The sequence below is a fragment of the Mycteria americana genome, chromosome 1 (assembly GCF_035582795.1).
Source record: "Mycteria americana isolate JAX WOST 10 ecotype Jacksonville Zoo and Gardens chromosome 1, USCA_MyAme_1.0, whole genome shotgun sequence".
NCBI lineage: Eukaryota > Metazoa > Chordata > Aves > Ciconiiformes > Ciconiidae > Mycteria > Mycteria americana.
The window spans coordinates 51,085,788-51,112,176 of record NC_134365.1 but is presented as its reverse complement, the minus strand read 5'-3'; the positions used below and the strand labels follow the sequence as shown (position 1 = coordinate 51,112,176).

Genomic DNA, 26,389 nt, shown 5'->3' with positions numbered 1-26,389 from the left:
AGCAATTAATTTGAACCTTTAAGCCTTGAGACACCTAAAAATCTCTGTGGATGTGGCACTAATGATGTAGAAGCAACTTATCTGAAAGTTCTTTCATCTGCTAGTTGATCAGGGAAGACACTTAAGCCTACATTTGTATGAGAGAGGAGCAGCTGGCAGGGCATTTTTCCACACTGCTTTGGAACTTGCACTTCCCCCAATACCAAAATAGTTCTGGGACATGCTGCAGTGGCCCACTTGTTTTTCTTAGCAGTAAGGGGTTGGGAGGATTCTGGTGGAAGATTGTAAATATATCTTTTCAGCTGTTGGGCTATGTTTATTATCAAGTAAAAGGGAGCTACTGCTTTAGTGTATCTTTATAACTGACACTCTAAAAATATAATCTCAAGCAAAGGGTAAGCATCCCTTTCTTTAGAGTGACTGTATTCGTATGGATTACCAATGAAAAATCATACATGAGAAAGGAGGCAAATCCATTTTGCTGAGAACTAGCAGAATGTGTAGCAGTGTATATAAAGATACTGAGGATAAGATTTGCTAATGAATTGAGGGTAGGTTCTCAGTGAACTGATATTTACTAATTTTAGCTACAGTAAGTCTACCTAATATTGGATTGCCATTTGTGTGCTTCCTATGAACATACATAATCACTCTAAGTAGCAAAATATTTGAGTGTGGAATTGTGGTTACGAAAGACAGAAAATGGGAATTATTTTTTCAGCTTATTTTAGTTCTGAAGACTTTATTCCTTTCAAACAAAAAATATCAACTCCCACCACTCTTCACATCGTATATTCACTCCAATAAATGGAAGATAGGAGGACTGATAGTGATAGGGTTTTGAAAATAGGCTTTCATGTACTAATGGCTGTAATGGCACAATAAATGTCGGGACAGAAACAAAGTCATATTGAAAACAATGTAACTGCCAATACAAGTAAAGAACACAAAACTACCAGTGGATTGCTCAGTATAAGAGAGTAATTTCTCCCACTTTGTTTTATAACTCTCTTACCTCACTTTCCTTCAAAATTTTAGGGAGGGAGGGTGGGTGGGCAAAAAAATGTAATATTACAAGGCTGTCCTAACTCTATATGGAAGATGATGATCTTGTGTCTCATGAACAAATATATCCCAAGCTTCAAGATGCCACGGGATCGTATTTCATTTAGATCATAAGTTATAAGTGATCTCTGCATTAGCTTTCCCCTCCTTCCATCACCTTCTACCTTCCAAAGTTCTTCTAAATAGATTACATCTCTTTAGAGTTATATTTGCTTTGCTAATGGCTATTTTTGGCTTATCAAATGGCCCGCTCTACTGCTGAAGCTCTGTTTCAGTGTCTTCTCTAATTTAGAAACTTAGAATGGAAATTTCAAAGCTCCAAAGTCCCATTTTCATAAGTGACTGATGAGCCTAAGTTACTTCTGCACTTTTGAAAATTTTAATCCAGAGGTTACCTTTTTGTATTTACAGAGAACTAGGTACAAGCAGAGAACAAGTTTGAAAAATTTTCCCATTGGAATGCTTTAAAATGCAGGTTTACTGTTTGTTTAAGGAAAGCCAAACCCACCTACTCTCTGCTGAGTAGTTTGGTATGTGCTGGACTAACTTGAATCAGATCTTCTCATGGCTAAGATCTTTCTACTTCTTAGGACATCTTACAGAGGCTGCTGAAGATTTCCTCAGAAAAGCAGTCTATAGCATCAGAGAATGTGCATGGGTGGAAATACAACCATAATAAAAAGACTTCAATTGATTTTTGCCTGGAAGCAAGATCTTAATGAAATGGCTGCAGCCAGCATGACGTAGCCCTATGATTGTGATGAGGCTTGTGATGAGGATGCAGAAAGGTGCCTTACATCTATTACCCACAGTAGTATGGACTGTAAGCACAGTGCAGGTAAGCACCTGGGTCTTCTATTGTATTAATTTCTCCCATTTAGTCTGGCAGGAGTACGCAAATGATCTGTTACTTACAAAGAGTGAGGAAAATGTGTACAATAGACAGAAGAGAGAGGAAGGCATTAATATCTTTTTTTTTTTGAGGAATAATGTGTACCATTCTGCTCTTCCGTGTTCGTGAGGGATGAATTAAAACCGGAACAGGTGCAGGGAAAAGCTATGAGGGTGATCACAGGAATGGACAGCATATTGTAAGAGCCCATAAAAGCTTTGTTTTCATGTGCTAAATAAGCCCATGTCTTTATAAATGTATGGGAGGGGAAAATATACTTAGGCTGAAAAGCGATGTGGGGGTAAGAACATGTGGGTGTGAACTATGCTAAAATAAATTAGAGTAAGGTTTTTAAAACTGCCTAACCTTCAAGTAGGAGGTGTCAGAATGGGAGCCCTAACTTCATTTAGGACTGATTAGTTTAAGAAAGCAACACTTTAACATTGAAAAGATGACAACCTGGAGACTGAGGTGATTCTTTTCCATCCCATTCCCATGTAACTTTTACAAGGAGAAATGGTAATGAAATTGTTAGCAGTATCTGTTTTAGAATTCACAGAATGGCTGAGGTTGGAAGGAACCTCTGGGGATTGTCTAGCCCAACCCCTGCTTAAGCAGGGTCAGCTTGAGCAGGTTGCTTAGGGCTGTGTCCAGTTGTATTTTGAATATGTCCAAGGGTGGAGACTCCACAACCTCTCTTGGCAACCTGGTCCACAGTTTGATCACCCTCACAGAGTAAAAAAAACAGGTTTTGTGTTCAGATGGAATTTCATATGTTTTATTTTGTGCCTGTTGCCTCTTACTCTGTCACTGAGCAATACTGGGAAGAGCCTGGCTCCCTCTTCTTCGTTCCCTCCTATCAGGTATTTATACACATGGATAGGATCCCCCTGAACCTTTTCATCTCTGGGCTGAACACCTGCAGCTCTCTCAGCCTCTCTGATGTCAGATGCTCCAACCCCTTAATCGTCTAAGTTGCCCTTTGCTGGACTCACTCTAGTAAGTCTCTGTCTTGCACTGGGGAGCCCAGCAGTGGACCCAGTAGTCCAGCTGTGTCTTACCAGGGCTGAATAGCAGGGAAGGATCACCTCCCTTGACCTGTTGGCAATGCTGTTCCTAATGCAGCCCAGGAGGCTCTTGGCCTTCCTTGCTGCAAGGGCGCATTGCTGGCTCATGGTCAACATGTTGGTTGGAAAGACCCCAAGGTCCTTCTCTGCAGAGCTGCTTTCCAGCCCGTCAGCCCCCAGCCTGTACTGGAGCCTGGGATTATTCATGCCCAGGTGCAGGGCTTTGCATTTTCCTTTGTTGAACTTCATGAGGTTTTTCTCTGCCCATTTCTCCCTCCTATGAAGGTCCCTCTGGAAAGCAGTGCACCCATCTGGTGTATTAGCCACTCCACCCAGTTTTGTGTTACCTATGAAGTTGCTGAGGGTGCACTCTGTCCCTTCATACAAGTCATTAATGAGAGTGTTAGACAGTACTGGCCCCAGTATTGACTCCTGGGGTACACCACCAGTGACTTGCCTCCAGTTGGACTTTGTGCCACTGTTCACAACCCTCTCGGCCTGGCTGTTCTTGTTTTCAATCCACCTCACTGTCCACTGATGTAACCCCTATATTGTCAGCTTGTCTATGAGGATGTTAAAGAGAGACAGTGTCAAAGGCCTTACTAAAGTTAAGATTGCAAAGAATTTCAGTAAGTTGCCAAGAAATGACTGTTAATAGCACTTAGGCAAAGTGGAATAACATAAGGGAAGTAGTGAGGGTAGGAGAGATGTGGTAACCAGAAATAAAACCTGGTAAAGATAAAAGTAAAGATCCTTATGTTTTCAGAGCAAGAACTGAACAGACTGATTCCACAAATTATCTAGTGTACTTTGCACAACAGCTTGTACACCAGCAGCTGTTGCCTTTAAAGTTGTTGACATAGAAATATATAGAAGATAATTCATTAATAAAATTATATATTACAGTTACAACAAATTACTTTTAGTATATACAAAAAGTTGATTGCTGTTATTGGTATTAGGCTGTTTCCAGCAGTTGAGTGTGATGAAAAATAAAAAGTCAATGCCGTTTTCCCAGCTATTTTTGTATGCTGTCAATGCTGCCATTTGCACCATAAAAGAGTCCAGTGGATAAAGCTGACTTTTGTAAACAGGATTCCTGGATATTTAATTACAGGAAGAGAAATTGCATGATAAGAGGGAACGATTGTAGTGAGGTCAAAGGGAGTAGACCAATAATGCAGAGTTATATTTGATTCTGCAGGCAGTTCAAAAACAGCCTTAGGGTATGAGTGTCCTGTACTTGTGTATTAACTGTGATCTACTGATGACACTAAAGTCAGATTTCCAGGTTTAAGTGTTTAAGCATACATTTATGCCTGTACGAAGAAGCAATAATGATGGTATTCTAAGAGAACACCAAATAAAGCAGTATCTTAATTAAAGAGAATGTAATTATCCTACAATAAGCATATGTAATCCTCTTCTGTCAGAAATGCTGTGGATCAAAGTTAGTAGATGATCCAAACTTTTTAAGTTCTACCAAAGTGTTTTAATTAAAAATCAAAACAGAGCTTGGCTTTTTAGAGAACCTAGCGCTGCCAGTTTCAAATGCTATACTACAAGGCGTGAACAGGTGTTAACAACACTGTTCATCTTTCCAAATCAAAATTAAAGAAGCATAGCTGTATGCAGTATGCCATTTTAAAACAGGCTTTCTGTATAATTTGAACAATGTTTCAAGCGTACTCTGTTATATTTTAAGAACAGCTTCTCAAATAACTTTATAAGTGTTTTTTTAACACATGCAGTTTTTGTGAAGTTTACATAGATACTCTTTTTAAAGCTAGAAAACAATTTTAGTAGTTCTCAGACATACAGACTATTCTTCAGTACAAATAGGTCTTTCCAGCTGAGGTACTTAATGCTGGAAGAAAAGCCAGTCTCAGACACTCCTTCTAAGAAGAGGAAAAAGTGCTTACAAATCCAGTTCAGGCTGTTCAGATGCTCAAATTATGTCATCCTGAGCTTGATGTCTTGAGGCCTAAACAGGCTTTTAGTTGACAGCAGTGCAGATGTGTATTATAACATGCCAGTTCCCTGAAAAGCTTAAAACAAGAGGGGAAGCCTGTAGACTCTGAGAAAGCTTGCAGTCTGCACTCACAGAATAGCACATAAAACATTCATTAAGCCAGAGTTATCCCTTAGCCTGTCTCAGTCACCAGAGGCATGAGAAGTGATAGCACACCATCACTATCCCAGAAATACCGCTAATTAAGGAAAAAAAAAAAGATATAATTACCCAAAAGATAAGCTTAGCTTTGATTGTCAAAGTTTATATAACAAGAGCTGCCTACTTAAGACAATGCTAATAGGACTTACAGTTTCTGCATGTATTATTCAGCAAGGAAACATCCACCAAGATTTACCCAAGCTATCACTATACCTCCACCCCCAGGCCAGAAAACACGCTGAAGGAATACCACACTAGTTGTCTCAATCTTATCTTAACCTGCACCTGCTTGGTTTGTGTTCTAAATAGTATTTCAGAGGAGGTGGATCTTTAAAGTAATATTAACCCCAAGAAGTCTCCAAAATATCCTTCTCCCATCCATCCTACACTTCCTAGTTGGAGTTTGATAAGGCCATAATGGAAAAACTACTTCCTGCAGCCAAAAGAACAGTTATAAATTACCTTCAATGTAACATACTAGCCGTTGCTAACATTTAAGTGATAAAATGTTTATTTTTTGTGTGTTATGTACCACAAGAATACTATTTTTTCAGTTGATCTGATTTAATTCTACTCTACTGAGTCATTGTGTTAATTCTTTAGTTTGAACCACCTGTTTTAAAGCAATAAGCTCAATAAACAAAAATATCTGAATTCAGAGCTGAACTCATGTGTAATGCAGCTAGCCTATAGCTAGACCTGTCTGGAGCATGGTCTTAGCATTTATCCTAAAATCTGAGAAGATGTCCTAGAAATACCAGTTAAAGTGGTGATTTTCAGAACTGACCTGTTGGTGGGGCATAGGTAAAACCATGAACAGCAGATATTGCAAAAAGATTTGTCTATAACAATTATCTGAAAATGTCTTTTGGAGTACTGAGATTTAAAAGGGCTGTAGACCAGATTCTCTCTGGCGTAGGTGGATATCAGAAATACCTCCTCACAACAGTGTTAAAGTGGGAAGAACAAGTAGGTGGGAAGAATATCCAACTCTATTGATCTAAACAACACAAAACTTGAACAGCTACCTTTTTCAACCAGAACTACACCAAAGCTCAAAGATTTGAAGAGTCAGAGGGCTGCCTTACATTGTGCTTACTTTGATGGTATTTTTGTGTGCTCCATATGACTGTGTGGTAACTACTTTTTAAAGAAAAATTATTTCAGGGAAGATGGAAGTATTACTGTGTATGTGTGCATCTCTAACAGATCCCTTAAAAGATGGATGTCTTAACTCATGTCAGGATGAGTCAATCCTGTAACCATTAAAGTCAAAAGCCAAACTCTCACTAACTTGTAAAATGAGGTGGTTAAAGAGGATTTCTGAAAGGCTTTAAAAGATAAACGTGATTTAATTTACATTTAAGTATAATATTTCCATAAACATATTTGCTAATTACCTAGGACCTTTGCAAGTGTTTGCCTAATAATCTGTACAGACATTTAAAAGAAGGATATTGAATAATAGGAATAGAAAACTTTCTTCAAAATGCTAGTTTGTTACAACTTGAAACTTGAAGAGAAACTTAAAGTTTGTTTTCTTATGCTGATGCCTCTCAAAGAACTGACCTGCAGAAGGCAAGTGGTATTTGATAAATTTCGTTATTAAGTTTGAATTATCCCTTTAAAAATTAGAATAGATTTTCCAGGAGTTACTTCATCTTTCAGGCCTACAGAGTATATTGTTACCTTCAGAAATTTAATATGTGTAAATGGTCTCTCTAGGCAGTTTGGTGATGGACACCTCATGTTTCCTCACCAGTTATTGAATGGCTTCAAGGCAATCATGAGGTTCACCTAGTTTTTGACAAGCTTGCTAATCTAGGAAATAGATCTCATTTTTAGCCTCAGCCAGTGCACCCTGGAAATATGTTCTTTCAGATTTTGTCCTGAAATGAGCAGAATTTCTTTTGCCACATTATGAAAATGGATTCCTGAAACATCTTGCTGCCTTAGAGGTGGTAGACTGTAGTTTCTCTAAGTCAGCAGTTATTTTCATGTCTCTTTTTTTCTCCTAATGGTCTTGATCAACTTGATTTAGTTACTGATGGGATCTAAATCAGAACAGATTTGAGAAGGTGAGAGCTTTCCTAGCTTTAGGATCCTGAACAGAGAACATCTAAGTGGAGTTCATTGCAGTGGGGATCATTAACTGTAACTCAGCTGGACAGAACCATTTCACTATTGAATATGTCTGTCCAGTATCAATTTTACAGGATACCAGTAGTTCTCATAAATCTGTATTAATGCTAATTGTAAATACTGTATAGTGTTTACCACAGAGAACAAATGATTAATTTTGCTTATGTGGCTTGCAAGGCCAACTTTTCTATGACAAGGCTACAATATTTCTGGTGGACATAATTGAAATTTTTGCATTTTTGCTTGTGTCCTAGTATAGGCATAAGAAATGAGATCTGTAATTGATTAGTTTCTTATTTCTCTTTGCATACAAACCCCATTGCTACCTTAAGGCAGGCATTGGCTCTTCTGTTATTTCAACAGAGCCCATATTTTAGTCTATGTATACGATCACAGTATTTGTGTGACGTCCTGTAGTCCTTTGGGTAATCTGCCTACACATATGTCTTGTACTTGGTGTCTCTCATCCTCTCCTGAGGGGGTGAAGATGATCTGCTAGAGTGTTTCATTTGACAGAAGGTTTGGTTGGTTTGTTTGTTTTGCTGTAGATCTCTTGCTATGAATATGTTAAAGAAGGTGTGGCCAAAATTGTTACAGGTTCATCAATGTACTGTAGTTTCTGTAGGTAGGATTCCAGGGTAACTGTAGCTTCCTTGTGCTAACTTGTTGGTTTGACAGCAATTACATCTTCCTCTCTCCCATACTGTTTCATTAATAAAGTCCCTCTTAATAAACTGAAAATTTAAATTACTTTCTAATGTTTAGCTTTTCTCTTGAAGATAGAAGAAGCTGAAGACACAAAGCATTTCTGAAATTAAATGTTGAACATTAAATGTTGTGGGAAAATAACAAATCAGGTGCCTCATCTGAATCTTTTATGCGGTTCAGCACCAGACTGTGCTTAGGTTATTCTCTTTCTTTTTCTTTGGATAGACTTTCAAGCCCTCCAAAAAAGTTAAATCAGAATCAGTACGATCCCACAAAGTTCCTTATTCATTGGATTAGTAAACAGCAACAAAAACATTTTTTCAGAGAACTTTCAAATACCCTGAATCACCACTTAGTTTTTCAGCAAGGTAGTTTTATTGTTGGGACTGCAAAAGGCAAAACCCTAGTGTGAAACATAAACAATGACTTACCATTTTCGGTAGTACATTATATCTGTTCTTTTGACTTGTACTAATGCACAGCCTGTAAAGCTACTTCAGGATGGTGTCTGCTGGGTGTACATGCCTGTAATGTCTGTAGCAGCATATGAAACCTCACAGACTTCTCAAGTAAGTCTGCATTTATGGAGTTTAACATCATCTCATTATGCACTCCCAGATATTAGCAGCCTTGTATTTACACGGTTCAGTATGGATCATGGTGTAAATTGACATTTTGACTAGTATTGACTAGTGGCTAAAAACAGTTATGAAGATAACCAGTGTCACCTTGTTGGTTGCAAAATGTTAATCCATCCGTTTAATACTGGCATCTGACAGACAGTCTGAAAGACAGTGGAAATCCGTGGCCTTTTGTGCATGAGGAGATCTAGCTGGCAAACAGTCTGTTGGCATAGTGCAGCTAGCGAGTTCTTTTGGCAGAATGCATTCACATTTGGCTGCTTCTGTTGGCAATATATTTCTTCATGGCTTCAGACTGTATTGGCAAAATATATGTAGTATGTAAGAGGATCTTGGTGACTGTGTCTGTAGTGCTGTGCAGTACTCATCTTGAAGCCAAATGCGCTAACTATTAATTCTGCACTTGTTAGGGTGTTGTTATTGCTGAATCTGGGGACACATGAAAACAGCTGATTCTCCAGGAGGAAAAATGTTGGGTAGTGCTGGAGATTTTAAAGCTCATTCAAGAGTGTCCTTACTGCTATGTGGATAGGCTGTGTGCCTGGCTAATTCAGTTGTCTGTGCAGATAAGATTTTCCTTGTCCTTAGGACAGCTGTGTCATCGCTTGCTGTGAAGGGTGATGGGGTTTGTGGGCAGTCTGAGGTGTCTATGTGTAGAGCCAACTATATTAACGTGCAGTTATTTGGCATGCAGCTAGGTGAGGCTGATTTTGAATATTGAATACTGAGTGAGTATCCATCAAGAACTGAGGGAGCTTTTCATTAAAGCCACAGAAACTGCTTCCTCAAGGCTGTTTTTAGTATTCTCCACACCTTTTCCCATTCCCATCATAGAATCATAAAATTATTTAGGTTCAAGGGACCTCTGGAAGGTCACCTAGTCCAATCCCTTGCACAAAGCAGCTTCAGCAGGTTCAGGTTTCTTAAGGCCCTGTCTGCTTGAATCTTGACCACCTTCAAGGACATAGATTCTACAACCCCTCTAGGCAACCATTTTTTTGACTACTTTCTTATATCTACTTGGAATTTCCCCTGTTCATCTTGTGTCTATTGCCTCTTGTTCTGTTGCTGTGCATTTCTGAGAAGAGTCTGGCTCCATCTTCCTTGTATCCTCTGATGAGGTAGTTGTAGACAGCAATAAGGTCTCCTCTAAGTCTTCTCTTCTAAAGAATGGACAAACCCAGTTCTTCCATCCTCTCTATGTACATCACGTGCTTCAGCTCCCAATCAACTTGGTAGCCTTCCGCTGGACTCACTCCAGCACATCAGTGTCTTTCTTGTGATGGGGAGCCCCAAACTGAACACGGTCCTCAAAGCCATCTACAAAATAGCAAAGCTGTACTGATAAGTGGAGTGATCCTGTCTGTTGTAGGATGGGCAAGACTTTGTTCTATAAGCAGAGCCAAGATGCCCAGAATGAGTGAACACCAAAGAATAACAATGTCTAATGAGAAATCTGGTTTTCTACAGGTGAAATGGTTCTGATAGTGAGTGCCACATGTTGTATACTACATGACTTCTGCAACTATCATGTCCCTTGTGAGCTTGTTCAGGTGGAGAAATAAGGTGTTTGTACTAACTGTTGAAGTCAGAGATACGCCAGTTCCATCTGCCATGTGTACCAATTGGTTGAGGGAGCATAAAAGAGAGCATTGTGATGGTATGCACTAACCAGACAGTGATTGTTTTTGTTATCACACGTGCAGAAATTGTTTTAGCAATTAATTTTGGTGAATTTCCATCTAATACAACATAACACAAAGCTGGATTTTCAGAAAATAGACCTTTGTCAAGCTTAACTTACAATACGGGCAGTGCAAAGTGCGGGCCTTGGCATCTATAGCTGCTTCTGATTAGGAAGATTCATAGCAGATCTTCTCCTCCATTCATGTTCAATACTGCTATAAAACAGAGCGAAGAAGATGATGTAGGTCTTCGACTAAAGGGGATTATTTTTCATGCTGTGTTGTGGATTCTGTGTTGCTAGTATTTTGATTTTCTGATCAAGAATGCAGCTTAGTATCCCTTTTTTTTTCTTTGAAAATTGTAGCAGATATTAATGCAGTTTTCAGTCTTTCAGTTTTTGTTATAAGACTCTGCAATGGGAGGGAGTTTATGTTCCCAATTTAGAAAAGAGAGCTTCGCTGATCTATTTATTTCCCATTTACCAGGTAGAGTATTCTACATGTAGAGTATTCTACATGGTAAAGCGTACCCTCTAGATCCATGTCAGTCCACACAGTAGGGCCTGATAGCTTAGAAATCCTAGAATAGCTTTGAATATTCCACTGTCCATCTAGAGCTCATTGTGGAGGGACCCTGGTTGCCCAGTAGTCTGGAAATGATGGAAACTGTAACAGCTGTAACAAAAGGTCTCTGAGAGGAGTGAATGTATGCCACAGGCTTACTGGGTGGGATTCATCTCACCAAATACAGACAGCTCCTTGTCTGGACTTCATTTATTCTGTATGGAGGGAAATAGGAATTTCTAGGGCTTGTTTTTTTCATTTTGCAGCACAATTTATCTCATCCCAATGCCACTGTCTAAAATAAACCAGATGAATCACTCATTAAATGCCTGTTTTCTCCATTGATTTTAAAGGAGGCCTGAGATGACTCCTTCAGCTCTAAAAGCCTGTGCCGTAGCTGACTAAAGCTGGTTGTAATAGGTTGCCTTTTATTGTAATGGCAGCAGGCCAAGAGAGAACTTACATTGCTTGGGGGAACTGTTTTAACTTTCCAAGCTTTTTGCCCCTGGTGTTCTCAGGGGAACTGGAAGTGGAGCAGGAATGCGTACAGACTTGTGCTGGCTGAAAGTTATTTTTCCTGGTTAAGAGTTCTTTATTGTCTAAGGACTGTTCCAGAATAAAGTGTCGAATTTATCTATGCCTAAAGTTTTCAGCGTTTCAACCTGTCTTTCTGGGTTGAGTTTTTTGAGCTTATTAGGAAAGTAGACTTCATGCTGTCAGATGCACAGTGGGTATTTTTGGAGAAGATGCTACTGGCTGATCATCTCTGTTTCCAGGATGTGAACAGCCACACTATGCCCTGGTTAGTTTCTGAAGCATTGGATTTCACTTCTTGAAGACACCTTGTGTGTTTTCTTCTTTTTACTTAGAGAAGTGCTGATAGCTCTTCACTTCTGAGGTTTTGGAAACAGTGGGGAGGATGAATGAAAGTAGACTTCTGAGAATCAAACTCTTGGGGTCTATTTACCTTATTTTACAGGGTGGGGATATGTGAAACCAGATAAATGGGATGGACAGGATGTGGGAGGAGAAAAAATGCAGCTATGAAGGAGGACATCATCAGAAAAGGAAGGAACAAATCTCACTTATTTTTCCCCACAAGGTGTACCTGCTGAATTTATTTTCTTTGAGTCTCTGTGACCTGTGTATGCCTGTGTGACCTGTGACAGGTCACACAGACTCAATGCTTGTACACACAATGGTGTACCCTGTATTGTTTGTGGATATCAGCATTTTACCAGAAGTGAGCATTAACTGTCAAATGTGGAAGTTGAGGCACTGAGTTGAAGAGTGTCACATAAATTTAAAGTTACTGGCCAAGGAAGAGCTGAGAATAGGACTTGAGTGAGGCCTGGTCAATAAATACATGGGGTACATTACTGCCATACAATGATGACTGGTGATATATCCTGTTGGTACTGAGGTTACAATTGCACACCCCGCAATGATCATTAAGCACAATACGGCTGCAGTGTCAGTGCCATCTGTAACAGTAGTTTTGAAAACGGAGAAGAAACCCCACAACTACAATATACTGCTGAACAAGTAGGAGAGATCAAGGACCCATTAGGGTCCCATGTCCTTGCAACAGCAAATAGTTCTTAAGATAAAATTCCCAGATAACTTTAAAATGTAAACTGCATCCTATGTTATGAGATTGTTCTCCTCCACAGAAGCTCAACAATATCTGCTGGATTGAGCTTGAGAAGCTTTCACCCTGGTCTCAACTTTTGGCAAGACCAAGCCTACCGACCAGCTCTCTTGTAGCCGAACTTCCAGTATATAAAGGAAGGTGAGAGGAGAAGAGCAAACCAGAAACCAGAACAAGCCATCTGATACACTGGGTAAAAACATTTCTTCCTGGTTCTTTCAGGTGCACAGCAGAATGGCATTGTAAGGTGCACGTGGGTGCAAGCAAACTCGGTCAACAGTGATCAAGACTGCTTCCAAATGTGCTTTGGAGACAGCATCGAAGTGAAACAAACCAAAGAACTGTATCACAAGCGTAAATTCATGTCGCAAATTTACACTGTGCTCCTTCTTAAAACAGTTTAGTTTGTGTGTTTGGGCCAAGTAGTACCCTGTAATGGAGCCTTGCCTTGACTGTCAAGAAAAGGTGTCTTTTCCTTTCAGTAGCTTACTTGTTAATTGTCCTGCTGCAAAATACCTTGTCTCCACTATATCAATTTTACTATGTAATACATAAAGCAAAGTCATCTCCAGGCAAGGATACAGAACACATGTTTTTGGGAATGCTCTGGCAAATACTACCTTGTAAAAGCCTATTTTCCACTGAATAGGAAGGTGTCTGATTCAGTATTTTCATGTACAGAGTGGCATTTCAATTACACAGTAGTGTCTATGGAACTTGTCTAGGATTTTAAAGTCCTGTCTTCATCTACTCACTGTCTCCTCTACATCATAGGAAATTCTGCTTAGCCTTTAGGCTGCTGGTAACTACTGTGAAGTGGGTCTTATCTGCATGCAGTATAAAAACAAATGACAAACTGTGATATTGTGTCCAAACCAGAATTGTTTTGTGGCCTTCAGCCTTGATGATAAACCCTTTGATAAAGTTTGTCCAGTACCCAGAAAAGTGGATCCATGTTTTTAGTTGGACCCATGGTATCTGTAAGATTGTTGCATGTGTAGTCTTTGCTTGTGTCTACATCTGAGCAAGCTTACAACTCTTTAGATGAAGGACCAAGGGTAGGGTAACTTCGATACTTTTTCAGTTACCTCACTAGTCAGTTCTCCAGCATACTCAAAGAGCATCAGTGAGTACTCCTGCAGAAGATGTGTGGGTCAGGTAGAGACTTGGTGTCACAGAGCTTAGAAGAGGAAGGGATGTTTTCCAGTTGCTGGTGGAAAGGTATAAGGCTTTCTGGTACTCAGCAGGGTATTGCATACTTGAACTCTTAAAGTCCTCAGCAGGTTTGTTAAAATTGCAGAACAGACATTGTAAGACTCCTGTGTCAAAATTAATTCATATACTGTGGAAAGCAGTTTTGTGGTTTCAGTTGGCTATGTAATGTATTAAAGACATCATTCTACCTACACATTTCCGTTGCAGTGACTGGATAGACTCAGGAAGAAACCCACCGTTGGATGGTAGTAGAGGCACAGAAGTTTCCCACAGGAAGAAGATGCAGTGATGACAATTGCAATAATGTGCATTATGCCAAATCTCAGACTATTATGTGTATTTCTAAAGCCTTGGCTCCTGGACTTAGATATTAGATCCCATATTTAGGATGGAAAGTTTCAAGCACTTGTAATTACAGAAAGTGTGAACCTGAAAGATCGAACCAGAAGGGAACAAAGCCATAAATATATTTTAAAAAGCTCTCAACTTCTCTAGCAGTCTTGGGATTTTGGGGTAAATTCATTGTTTTGGAATGTTAATCTTAACAGTATCACTATCTTCTGTCCTGCTTCCTTTCTTTTCCACTGTCCTTGAGGACTTCAAATGACAAAATAACTTAAAAGCACACAATATTTATTTTGAAATTATGTAACTTGGTCATCTGGTGTTACTTCAACAGTTTCAGAGAGGGAGTTGAACACAGCTGCTTCATTCATGGCTGAGCCTTATTACAGCTGATTTTTGGGGGCTATAAATCTGTTCAAGTTCCAAGCAGAAGTCAGTCCTTTTCTTCCCCGATACCCTACTGAGTTATGTGGCAATACAGGGGAGTCTCTACAAGCATGTTGTATAATAGACTTTCAAGGACTTTGCTATGTGCATTTTGAAAACAGTATCTGAGTATGACCTCCTAGATTTGAGCTCCCTTGTATGGAAAGTTTACATCTAGTTTCTAGACCTAAACATTAGAATTGTATGTTTAGACATTAAATATAATGTTTTCACTATATAGGACTTGCCCAAGAGTTTGTCATACCCTTGAGAACCAAGTAACCAGCGCAAAATCTCACTAGTACTTAGGATGCTGCCTTTACTACATACTTGTTTGAACTCCTCTATTCTGCCTGATAAAGGAATTTGATGTACTTCTGCTTGCTCTTCCTGGGTTCCTCCATCAACAGAATAGCATTGGATATATATATGAAAACATATTTTCAACTTATTTCTGTGAAGAAGGGACTAATTCGAAAGGACATTTCATGACAGTACTGAGGAAAGAGTGTGGCTTTTTCAAATCTTAAAGCTTGGAAAATTCAGATTTGTATGTGCTAGATTTAGCCAACCTACTGTTAAATCAAAACATTATATAACATGACTTTCTGAGACTTTCTGATCTTTTCCTGTCTGTTCTCTTGCTTTTCCTTTTGAGTTCTGTTTGTGAACTTCCTGTTAAAATAGTTCTTTTTAATCAGTCCTTTAAAAATGTTTTCAGTTTTACTTTTCCATGGTTTCCTTTTCAAATATGGGGTGTTAGTATTTCAGCTGTAGAGTCTGATGACAGTGTCGGTGGTTGTCACTTTTTTTTGTCAAAAGACTTGACAAAAAAATCAAGAAGCAAAAGAGCCTCAAAAGTTGCATTTTTTTAATTGACTGTGTATTCACAAGCTTGTCATCTTTGTTTTCTTTTTCAGTCCCCAGATTGAGCTGAATAACTAACCACTGTATATTGATGTTAACTGCATCAGAAGACTGTGTTTGGAAATAAATTCAGAGGACTGTGTAACAGCAGCAGTATAACAGAGACCTCTTGTATATATCTGAACCTAGTGGTCAGCTATTGCTTAATGCCACCACTTTCTGATGCTGAAGGTCTGATGTCATCTTCCAAGTGACTTACGCAGTCAGCAGTGCAGATATATGAGGGGAGCTGTAATTGGCAGTAGACAGAAAAGATTAGTAAGTGGAACTTTTAGGGAAATAACTCTTCTATGTAGTGCTTCGCTTTCCTAGCCCTTAAAGTGAGTTGATAAGATGGTAAATGTCCATCATTAATACTATTGCCACCCTTGCTTCTGCTAACTTTTGAGTTGCTGTTATTGTTGTTTTTCAGATTGAGGAAATGGGAGGGTGAATTTGGGAAGCGAAGTTGACAGGAAGTTGACACTGTGCTGATAAAGGAAAGTAAGGTATGTTGGGCTGTCTTAACCACAGATGCTGCTTCTGAAATATGTAGAGACTGAAGTTTAGAAATTATCTGTTTCTGTACCCATTCACTGTCGTTCGTGCCAGGCAGTTTGTATCAGTAGGTGGATGCCATTTTTAGCAGGAAATTAAGGAAGCCACCTGGCTTCACTGTGTCCCCGTTCTCTCGTGACATTACCTTTCTTTAATTCTGGCAACCACAAGAAACTACCATACCTTACTACAAATATATTTACATAGCAATCACATTATGACTCCATCTTACATAGAAATACTTAAATTAGCCTTAAGTTAATTAACGTCAGTCAAATACTGCTATCAGTGTAGATTCAGCAGCAAAGAATTCAGCACAGATTAACTTTCTGAATTCGCTTTTCATGCAGGCTTTGCAGTCTGTGCCAAGTTCTGTAGCTTTAGTGCTAGGCTGCTTGCAGTCTACATGTTTAAGTATACCATCATACGATACAGTCATGCCTTGCTGGAAATGTAGGCATGCCCTATTAGACTATATAGCACCAAGCAGAATGAGCTTCTCTTGTGGTTACAGTCTTTTACTATAACTTTGAGATACTTAATATAGCTGACATACTTTGTGATTATTTGTGTCTGGAATTTTATGGAAGTCCAAGTTCCAATGGCATAAAACTAGATGAAGACTGAAATTAAGTTTTGAATGTATCAGCAAAGCAATACCACTAACATTAGTGATTAGAAACAGCAGGTTGGGACGAAGTTTTGAAGTATGTGTATAGAACCAGTGACTGCTGCAAAATAAATAAGCTATTAACTATAAGACTGTGGCACTCATTGAATTTCTTGCCACTAGCAATGTACTTTCTAAAGAGATCTGGCTATAATATTTGTTGCCTTGGAATAGTGAAAATACTTGTGTTCAGGAAGGAAGCACTAAATGGACAGTATTGAAAAACTGTCAACCAAAAGCTTAATAGCTGCTCAAGGTACACAAGTAATAGCCTAAAACTAACTGGCTAGGATGACCTTATGAAATTGGAAAGTCTCTTGCTGACTTCTACACTTAACCCTGTTTTCTGAACTGAGTGCTGTGAGATAACCGAGGAATTTTTGAGAATACCCCCAGGCACTGTTGAGGCTTTTACACTGGGTGCATACAGATACAATGAACTAGAAATATCCGTGTGTCATGATAAAGCATAAGATGCAAAAGCTATCGTGTGCCATGAGTTTATGAGCCAGAACATTTATAAGTTGCTGTTGCAAAGGAAACTAGTTGCAGCTTAACAGTATTAGAACTGTTTTTCTTAGATGTGGTAATAATGCACTCATTTTCATGGCCTTACTGGATCCATGAGTTACTTGAATCCAAGAGTTAATGAGATTAGTCACAGCAACATTTGCTTAGAAAATATTTTCTAAAAGAAGTTTAAGGGAAAAGACCATGGATCATCTATGCTCTAAATGTAAAGGCTTAGGTTGAGATACTTCTCATATAATTTTAGCCATTTAGAGGATAAAAGTTAGTGCTCCATTTATAGCAAACAGTGTAAAGTGGGCTGAATTGCCCTCCAGAGGTGTCATTCCTCTTAGACATCTATTTTAGGATAGGAGGAATTATGCCATTAAAGTCTCAGAACTTCTTCCCTTAGAACAGAGTGCCTATACAGCTGGTGAGAATGGACACCTAACTTCCACCTGGCTAGACAGATTCATCAGGACAGGTGGATTCCACCCATAGTAGTTAAAGTAGTGTATTTTCTACAGTAAGAAATCCTAAGTAGTAGCCACTGTAGGAATCTCAGTATCCTTTCAAAAAAGGGAGAGATCCTATTTCTTAGGGCAAGATGTTACAATTTGTTCAAATATATATGTTTTGAATATATCTACAGGAAATAAGCAGTGGGAAATGTAAGCCTTTACATTAGGCATAACATGTAGAATATAGATGGGCAGGGGTCCAATTTTCCATTCCCTGTAAGTTTCATTCAATTTAAAGGCTGCTCTGTAGTTTGTCAGTTAAAACAGTTCCCTAGGGACTCGTTCCAAAGGGAATGCGCCAGATTATTGGAGAAATTTATACTTTGACTTCTACCCACTTCTGATCCCAATTTAATAATATATTCCCTTTTGTTGGCCTGCCACCACTTAGGGGCTTCCATATGGATGGGAGGAATGATGACAACTATCTGTTCTATTAGTTTCACTGAGCAACACAAAACCAAACATATGAAGTTAAGTTTTGGTCTCACTGAATGCAGTAGCAAAACTGCCATGGATTTTAGTGGTATTAAGATTTCACCTCTGGTATGTTTATGGCCACTCTGAACTTTCTTTTCTCTGCACTTCTGCCCTGCTGTGTTGTTGTTTTTTTTTTTTTGCAGAACAAGAGGATGTGGCTACCCCTTTGTTTAAGCCAATAAATCTGAATAGGGTTTTGTTGTGACTAGAGTTAAAGCACTGCTTGATGTTGCTGCTGTAATATGTAATAATATGGTCTAACAAGTACCAGCCTACTGTTATTTACTGTACCATGTTTCACACATGTAACAGGAGTCTAGAGGCAACAGACAGTTGTTCTGACAGGTGATTTGACATCAAACTATTAAAACTGTCATTCTGGCCTTACCAGACCACAGAACTAATTGAGCAGATACCGTTTGCCTTGCCTTTAATTCACTAAAACTGTGAACACTGTTGGAAACTCTGCTGAAGTTTGGAGGACCGTTGTAAACTTCAGTCATGCTTCTGTCAGAGTATTTTATTTGCCACTGTAACTGACTGGTGGTGGCTTTACTAGGGGAGTTAAGAGTTGTAAATCCCACTCCCCTTACCATAACACTGCCCAGTGTGGTGTGCACTCCTCATTGCATGATGGGACACTGGCATGTGGCTGTATGAAGCATATGAATACGTGAAGCATGTGCATCCAGTGCTGGTTATGATTGAAAACTAAAATAACTGATTGAGACTTTGGGGTTGGAGCGTGTGGGCAAAGGTGAGGGAGAAGGGAAAACAAAACCCAGCTGTTAAGTTGTTTAGGCATTTAATAGTGTTTTCATTATAAACGCAAAAAGGTGAAGAATTAATTATACAAAATGAAGCCTCACATTTGGAAGCTGTGCTCTGCAGGCAGAGCTCTGTTGACTTAACCAGATGAAATTCCTGCAGAAAGCCTTCTCCTTTGCCAGTTGAGTAAGTCTAATAGCCTTTCAGGCTAAAACAAACTTTTAAGGATTTGTAACAACTTGCTATGGTACTACAGAGACAACAACATGTCCGTAAATTGAAACTAGTCATCTGGCAGTGCCCATTTGTCTGACCTACTTTCTACTTGCACTCTGTAAGGAACCACAAGAAGCAAATCTGGGGATGATAGAAGAAGGGGCAGTCAGAGGGGCAGACAAGAGAGGCAGAATGTTAAGTAGCTTACACACGCATTGTATCTCATCATTTATAACCAAAAGAAAATGAGTGAGTGGGAATGATGAAAGAATACTAGTGTCTGATGAAACGTAAGCCCAGAAGAGCGATTCCTTTCTTTTGGCTATCACCAGTGGCTGATGTGGGGGTGGATATCTCTGAAGTCATTGTAAGGATGTCACTGCTTTTTAGCTTCCTAAATTGGATGGAAAAAATACTGTGTTCTGAGAAAAGCTTCTTTCTCAGGTGTTCATGTTCCCCTTGCCAAATGTTGCTATCCCCACATCCAGGATGGCAGAATGTGTGTCAGCATGCCAGTCATCCCAGTCAACAGTCTGGTTCACAAGGTGGGTTTTGTTTATCTACCAGATGGTGAGGTGAAGCAGCTAAAGCATACTTTGCCATACTGCTCTATGCAGCTGAGCATTGCCTTTTTGGCCTCATGGATCCTGTAGCTGAAGCTTGAGCCTATGTAGTGTGAGCTACTTGGCCACGTTCTACGGCTAGCAGCCATAAGAAAATCTTACTGGATGTTGGTTTGGAACATTTGGGATATAAAATGTGCTGATCAGTGGAGTCTTGAAATCCCTGCTCTTTCTTACTAAGGCAGAATATCTGTTTTACTGAGAAGCTGAAAGCTAAAAGAAAGCACTGGACACTTTCTTTTTCTATTGAATTGAAAACTCAAGCCACTTTTTTCTTAATAAGTACACTTTTTTCCTGTGCTTTGCAATTACTTATGGCAAATATCCATGGCTACTTGTTAACCTGCTGCAAAAACTATTAAAAGTCTTACTGAGGCTAGGAAATTTACTATTAATACTAAAGCAGCCTAGTTTGCAGCTCTGCCAACACAATGCACATCCTGATCTGCCCTGGCTTTTGACATTCAGGAAAATGATTAACTTGTAAACTTGTATGGTTTTCCTCATGAATGAATTCTGCAAGAGATACATGTGTAAGTACAGCTTCAATGCGTAGACAAGGCAAATATGCAAACGTTCAAAAGCACCATTATGTTCTCCAAAATATTTACAGGTCAGGTAAATAAAGTTATGAACAACGTAGATTCCAACAGACCTATGCGTGAAGGGAGCCCTTGAAGTCAGTGAGAGCTGTGTGCTTGGATCTGGTGCAGTACATAGCACTCTGTTATGAAATAATTGGGCAGTAAGACACAGTGACCATGTGAACACAGTAATTAACACACTCAGCAGTGCTTATGTGATGACTGACCTCTTGCCAGAGCTAAAAGCGAGAGCTGTGCCAGTCAGCTAAGGAGCAGAAGTTCTAGAGCAGGGAGCAGGAATAGCTCATGTTCCCTCTGGATTTCCGAAGGGGAAAAGGTGTTTGCACACTGAGAGGACTAGAGTGCCACTCTGCTTCCTTTCCCCTGAGGGTTGCTGTGCGCTGCCCTGTCTCCACCATCCTGTCCTCTTCCTTCCTCACCTACCCAATGGACACACTAACTTTGTTGGGGAACATGGAGGCACTACAGTTCTCAGCAGCTGTTCCTAAAGTAATATAAAGCCTGGCTTATTGTAAGTCCAGTTTTAACAGACAACATTTTTCTTTAAAGCATTCTCTTGCTTTGCTATTTGCACTGCTATTGCATCTTAACTATATGAGAGTTGATAACCACAGCTTTACTCGCTTTCACAGCTTTGCCAGCAAAGTACGTGATAATATGGCAGCTTTCATGAAATCTTTAAAAACGTGAACTTGAGTCTAGGCTATAGAAAGCCTGAAGAGGGAAGAAAGGGCAGTAGGGCAGGGCAAGCTGGGAGAGATGGAGACTTCCACCATCTAGAATATCTAAAAGCTGAGATAATCTGAGGCCATTAGCATTTAACATTTTTTATAGGGCCTTTCTATAATTAGTTGTTGCTTTTATTCTAGCCTACAGCTGACATACTGTAAACAGGACTCATGGGCTAATTAGCATTCCAAGGAATGTCTGAATGTGGGGTCAAGCTCTTTCTCTAGTGACTAGAGGTTCTCCAGGGGTGGCAGCATGGCATGGTGGAAACATTTAAGAAGAACAGGTAATGCCCTATTCTATACTGTAGCTTTTCTGTACAGGTCAAGATAAGCTGCTTTCGTTAGATGGCATCTCTTTGTTTTCTTTTTCAGTTCAGGTTAGGCTGATGTGAAACATGGACTAATGTTTTACATACTAGTTGCACTTTTTTAAGTGGCTAATGCTACCTTACACAGCTAATGGTAACACTAGCGCTTTTTCTTCTGCAGTGAGAAAGAAGGCAGAGCCAGCAGAGAAGGAAGAGGTTGATTCTACTTCTTTTGCATCTAGCAGTTAAATGTCTTTGCACAGCGGATACTTTACATCCTTTTTCATAACGTTAACTCTGCACTGCACACATTGAATCTCTCTCATAAGTGACTGGGGAAATGTCTCCAAGGCTGTCCTATTGATGCTTGAGTTAACAAACTGTAAAGGTCTGATCCTGCCTCTGCACTTTTCCTAGCTAGAACCATGGCAATCTATATCCACATTTTGCTGGTTTATATGATGAACAAAGTGTAAAAAACAGACGCATTAGATTTGTAGCAATCTTGTGGCCCTGGACTTGTACAAGAAACACTGACTTTTTTCATTTGTATTCATATTGTTATGCCTTGAGTTCATCCTAGTGCCTTGATTCAATCCAGTAAGCTCTTGTTGGCATATTGTTGATTTCTGAACTAGCAGTACCACACTGACCTGCAGAGTTTTATTAGCAAAAACAGAACACTGACAGATCAGGACTCTCCTTCTCTATCCCTAACAGAAAGCAGGTGCCTCCTTATAAATGTATGAAAAATGTCCTTTAAAAATGTAAAAAAAAAACCCCAAAGAGGCCAAGGACCCAGCTTTTGTCAGAAACGACCTGAAAAACAATGGAAAAGAGGAAGTCCCCTCCCATGCTAAAAGCATAGGGTCAGTCACTTACAGACAACCTCTGTGGTGGTAATGGGAAGGCTTTATAGGCAGGAGTGGAAGTAGTGGGAGCCAGGCTACGAAATTTCTGGGCATTGGTCTTTCCGTTAACTGGTCATGCGTGAGAAACACTTGGCAAAATCCCAACAGGGAGAGCTCATAGCCTCTTTTCACTTATCCTTTTTCTCCTTTCTTATGTAGGATCAGATGAGGAAGATGCAATCTCTGATTCTGCCCTGCTTTTCCCTTGGTGAGAGGAAAGCAATCAACAGTAGCTAACTAAAGGAACAGTGTTTTGTTATTCTTTTTAATCCAGGCTTGTGGATTAGTCTAACTCAAGCCACAAAAGAAAACAAAGATATACTGCCTGATACAAAATTACCAATATTGACTTCTATGCATATCATATCTATACAGATATTTCTCTGTGTTTGCTGATTCATACAAGTGCTACTACCCAGCACAGAGATTTCAAACAATACCCCAAATGCGTTAACCAAGCTTGCAGCAGCTTGCCAGCTAAACCCACTGAAGTCACGTGCTAATCAGCAGGGGTTGGCTGCTAACATGTCATTTGCACTGTTCCTTAGCAAAGGTAGTGAAGGTCATCATTTTGTGCAAATCTTAATGTTGGCAGACAGGCAAAATAATACTAAGAGCTGGTCTTGGCAAACTAAGATGGGCCTCCAGAAAGGCCTTTTTAAAAGGTCCATCTAATGTGTATGGAGTCTCTGTCATCAGTGGGATATTCAGGATGAACATTTTGATAAGGGTCTGGAAGAAAATTGTTTACAGGGGACTCTTTTTTTTAAAGTGTATCTTTGGGCCCACAGGGAACCCAGCTGTTTAAACTAGTGTCCAGAAACTACTGCCAAGGTTTGGTTGGTCTAAACTAAGAAAAAGGAGCATTAGGTCAAATGCTCGTGTTACAGCACTGTAGAAAAAATATTTATGAAGGCTTTATGTAGGAGGTTTAATCGACATTTGTTTTTTTTAGAAATAAAGTTTAAAATAATTCAAAACTTTTCTATAAATATGTAAAAAAATATAGTATATAATTTTTTAAAAAAATTACTTCCTCTCAGTGATAGGAGAATATCTAGGCATGTGATGAGGTTTAACTTCAGAATCTTGTACTTTATGATGATCTTGATTCAGAAACTATTTCTCAGCCATAAGGAACACTTGCTGACTGTGGTACAACCTCATGACATAGACTGTCCCTTCAAACTTGACTCCTGTTGCAGCAGATGCAGTCTTGTGCATCTTGACAGTGAGTGGCTGAATCTGCATCAGTGGAAATGATTCACTGTATAAATTCTTCCGCACTTAAACACTCTTTCACCATATAAATTCTATACTGGCTTTTATGTCAGTAAGTTAAGCCATATGATGATTTAACCCTGTACCTTGTTAGTAGATCCTAAAGCAGGTTTAGAGCACAGATACTTCACCACTTCACAACTAGCAGTGTTACGATTAAACTGACTGCCTGCAATGTTGGTGGCTGGGGAAGGAGCAACAAAAAGCCTGTCAGTAAACATACTTTATTAATGGAAATCTTATCACAAATGTCAACATAAAAAAGCAAATGTGGCATTAAAATGCATGTGTTAATTCACAAGGATTAATTAAAACTTTTTATAGTTCAAACAGTATCAAATTTTGAGGAACAGCATCAAGCAATAACTCTGTTTAGCTGTCATTTCCAGCTATTTAATGCATGTTTCTGAAACAAAATGAGTTCCATGGTTGCTGCACAGACTGACTTTGGTGCATGAATGGCATGTACAAGCACCTGCACTATGCAGAAGTATCTCCTTGGATCATGATGATCTCAGCTTTACTGGTCTCTTTTGAATGTGCAGCACTCCCAGTCACATCACTGGCAGTTCCACATGTGCAGGAGAAGGAAGGACTGGTCGAGCAGAGAACTAATGTGAGATGTAGCAGACCTGCTGCAGGTTTCCTTCTTTGATTGAGTTGGTCATTTAGCCGCTGAACCTTCACTGACTGGTGTCAGTGTGGATTATGTTACTGAATGAAGCAGAGTGGGAAGTCACCATGTTTGTGCCTATGCTGTGCCTGAGCGGGCTAGACTGCTGGGAAACCTGACGCTGGTTTGATCCCTCACCCATTTCTACGAAGCTATCTTGTTACCCACTAGATACCTTTTGATAAGTGTGTGTGGGTCTCCTAGGCTGTCTAAAACTCCTGTGTGCTTTTGCAGTGTATGATGTCTGAACTCGCTTAAGAAGTGCTTAGCAGCTGTCTTGCAAGAAGGGCAGATGGGATAAATGTTGAGGGCCAGCTAAGTGCAGCATGGTCACCCTGCCCATAAGGTCTGTACATGTGTACGCTGGGACCCATGTTAATGTTAAGGGGAATGTAGGTCTGAGTTTTCTTTCCTCAGTCTTCCCTGTATCTACTTCATGTATGTAATTGAATTGGAAAGTTAAACCAAAGCACAATTTTGAGCTCAAAAGATTGCATAGGTGTAATGTCTGTACTTCAATTCCCCATCTCCAAAAATGGTTGAAATAGGACATTGCTGCTATTTCACTCTTAATGACGGTACCACTGCATATTAAAATGAAAGGCTGAAGTACTTGAGTACTACAGTAACTAGGGTCATAAAAGTATCATACACGATTGTATTGTAGTTATGCTTCTTGTTTCTATAGCAACATTCAGCCAAGAATCTCAAGGCTCTTTACAAGTATTCATGAATTAAACCTATGAGGTAAGGGATGGTGATTATTCTTGTTTACAAATAAGGAAATGCAGAGGTTAAACTACTTGATCAAGGTCACACAACAAATCTGTATCCCAGCCAAGAATAAAAGCTGACTCTGTGGTCTGTGCTTCAGTCACCAGGCTGATATTCTCTGTTGGACAGGCTGTGCAGGGCTGAGAGGAAAGCCTTGTACAAAGTCTACAGATTTGTTCATTCAAAATGTACATTCCAGCTCAGATTGCCTCACTGAAGTGACCTTATATTTTTATCTCTTTGTCTATCTAAACTTTGCCCTTGTGAAAACATCATTATATCCAGTCAAAGCAGGAGTAACATGATTGTGACAAGAGTTTTGCAAATCTCTGACAAAGCAAAACTGAAGCCTGTGCTAAAAAAGTATAACAATCTTTGCATGTATGATTGCTAATCCTTCAATGGCAATTAGATAAACAGATCTAGTACATGCCTGGTTCATTTCAGTGGCTACATAAACCAAAGAAAACAAACATATTTACACGAAGAACAACTATGAATTTTCTCTGGAGTTACCACAGAGATACTGCATTGTATGATGAATAAATGGGGTTTGTTGATAGACAACAACAAAAAGTCCACTCTCCTGGGTTTCTTTTTAAACCACAGGAAGGGAAAACCTGTAAACTCTTAAACTTTTTTGGTATCCAGCCTCTGCTCCTCCCTCTGTACACAGTGCTTGCCAACGCCGGAATATTGTAAATGGAGGTATTAGAGGAGAACAACAGCCACACCTTTTTAACTCCATCATCCTACTGGATGCTGTTTGTAGAACAAAAGAGTGGAAAACAGCAAGTATGCTCTTAGGGATGTTCTTTTCTAGTCTGGGCTAAATAGTGTAAAATGCTTTCTTGCTTCCTGATTTGTTAGGCATATAGATGTCTGACCCAAGGCGTGCTTCTTTTCTTTCTTCTAGATACCATGCTGTACAGTTATTATGTGGATGGTAGTCTGCTAGTTAGCTATATCCTTGTGGTCATGCTCTTTTTTTGTCTGGGTGGCTGCAGCTGAGAATTTTACACTGCTTGGAGGAATGGGTTGCTTCTGTTTTCTCAAGATCACTGGCTACTATGGCTGTATTACAGTTCTGCTGAAGAACAAGTCAGCTGGGTGAACGGCAGTAATTTAGTGAGGAAAAGTCTTGTGAGAGCCGAGGATCATGTTTAGCAATGTTTGCAAGTCTGACTAAAAAGTTCACAGAAGCTCTAAGCAGAAAGGAGGCTTATTGGACTGGCCTTATTGCTTAAAGGGGGCAAAGCAGGGATGGGATAAGGACAGGA

General features: G+C 39.5%; 1 long non-coding RNA gene across 1 annotated transcript in view; it reads left to right on the top strand.

Moving 5' to 3' along the window:
• Positions 1-16,776, top strand: part of LOC142407505 (uncharacterized) — a 36,999-nt gene extending 20,223 nt beyond the window's left edge. Inside the window, exons 3-6 of the long non-coding RNA XR_012774975.1 lie at positions 1,656-1,903; positions 12,611-12,781; positions 14,011-14,316; positions 15,495-16,776. This is a non-coding gene — a long non-coding RNA (uncharacterized LOC142407505). The remainder of the gene's footprint in view (positions 1-1,655; positions 1,904-12,610; positions 12,782-14,010; positions 14,317-15,494) is intronic.
• Positions 16,777-26,389: the final 9,613 nt, after the last annotated feature.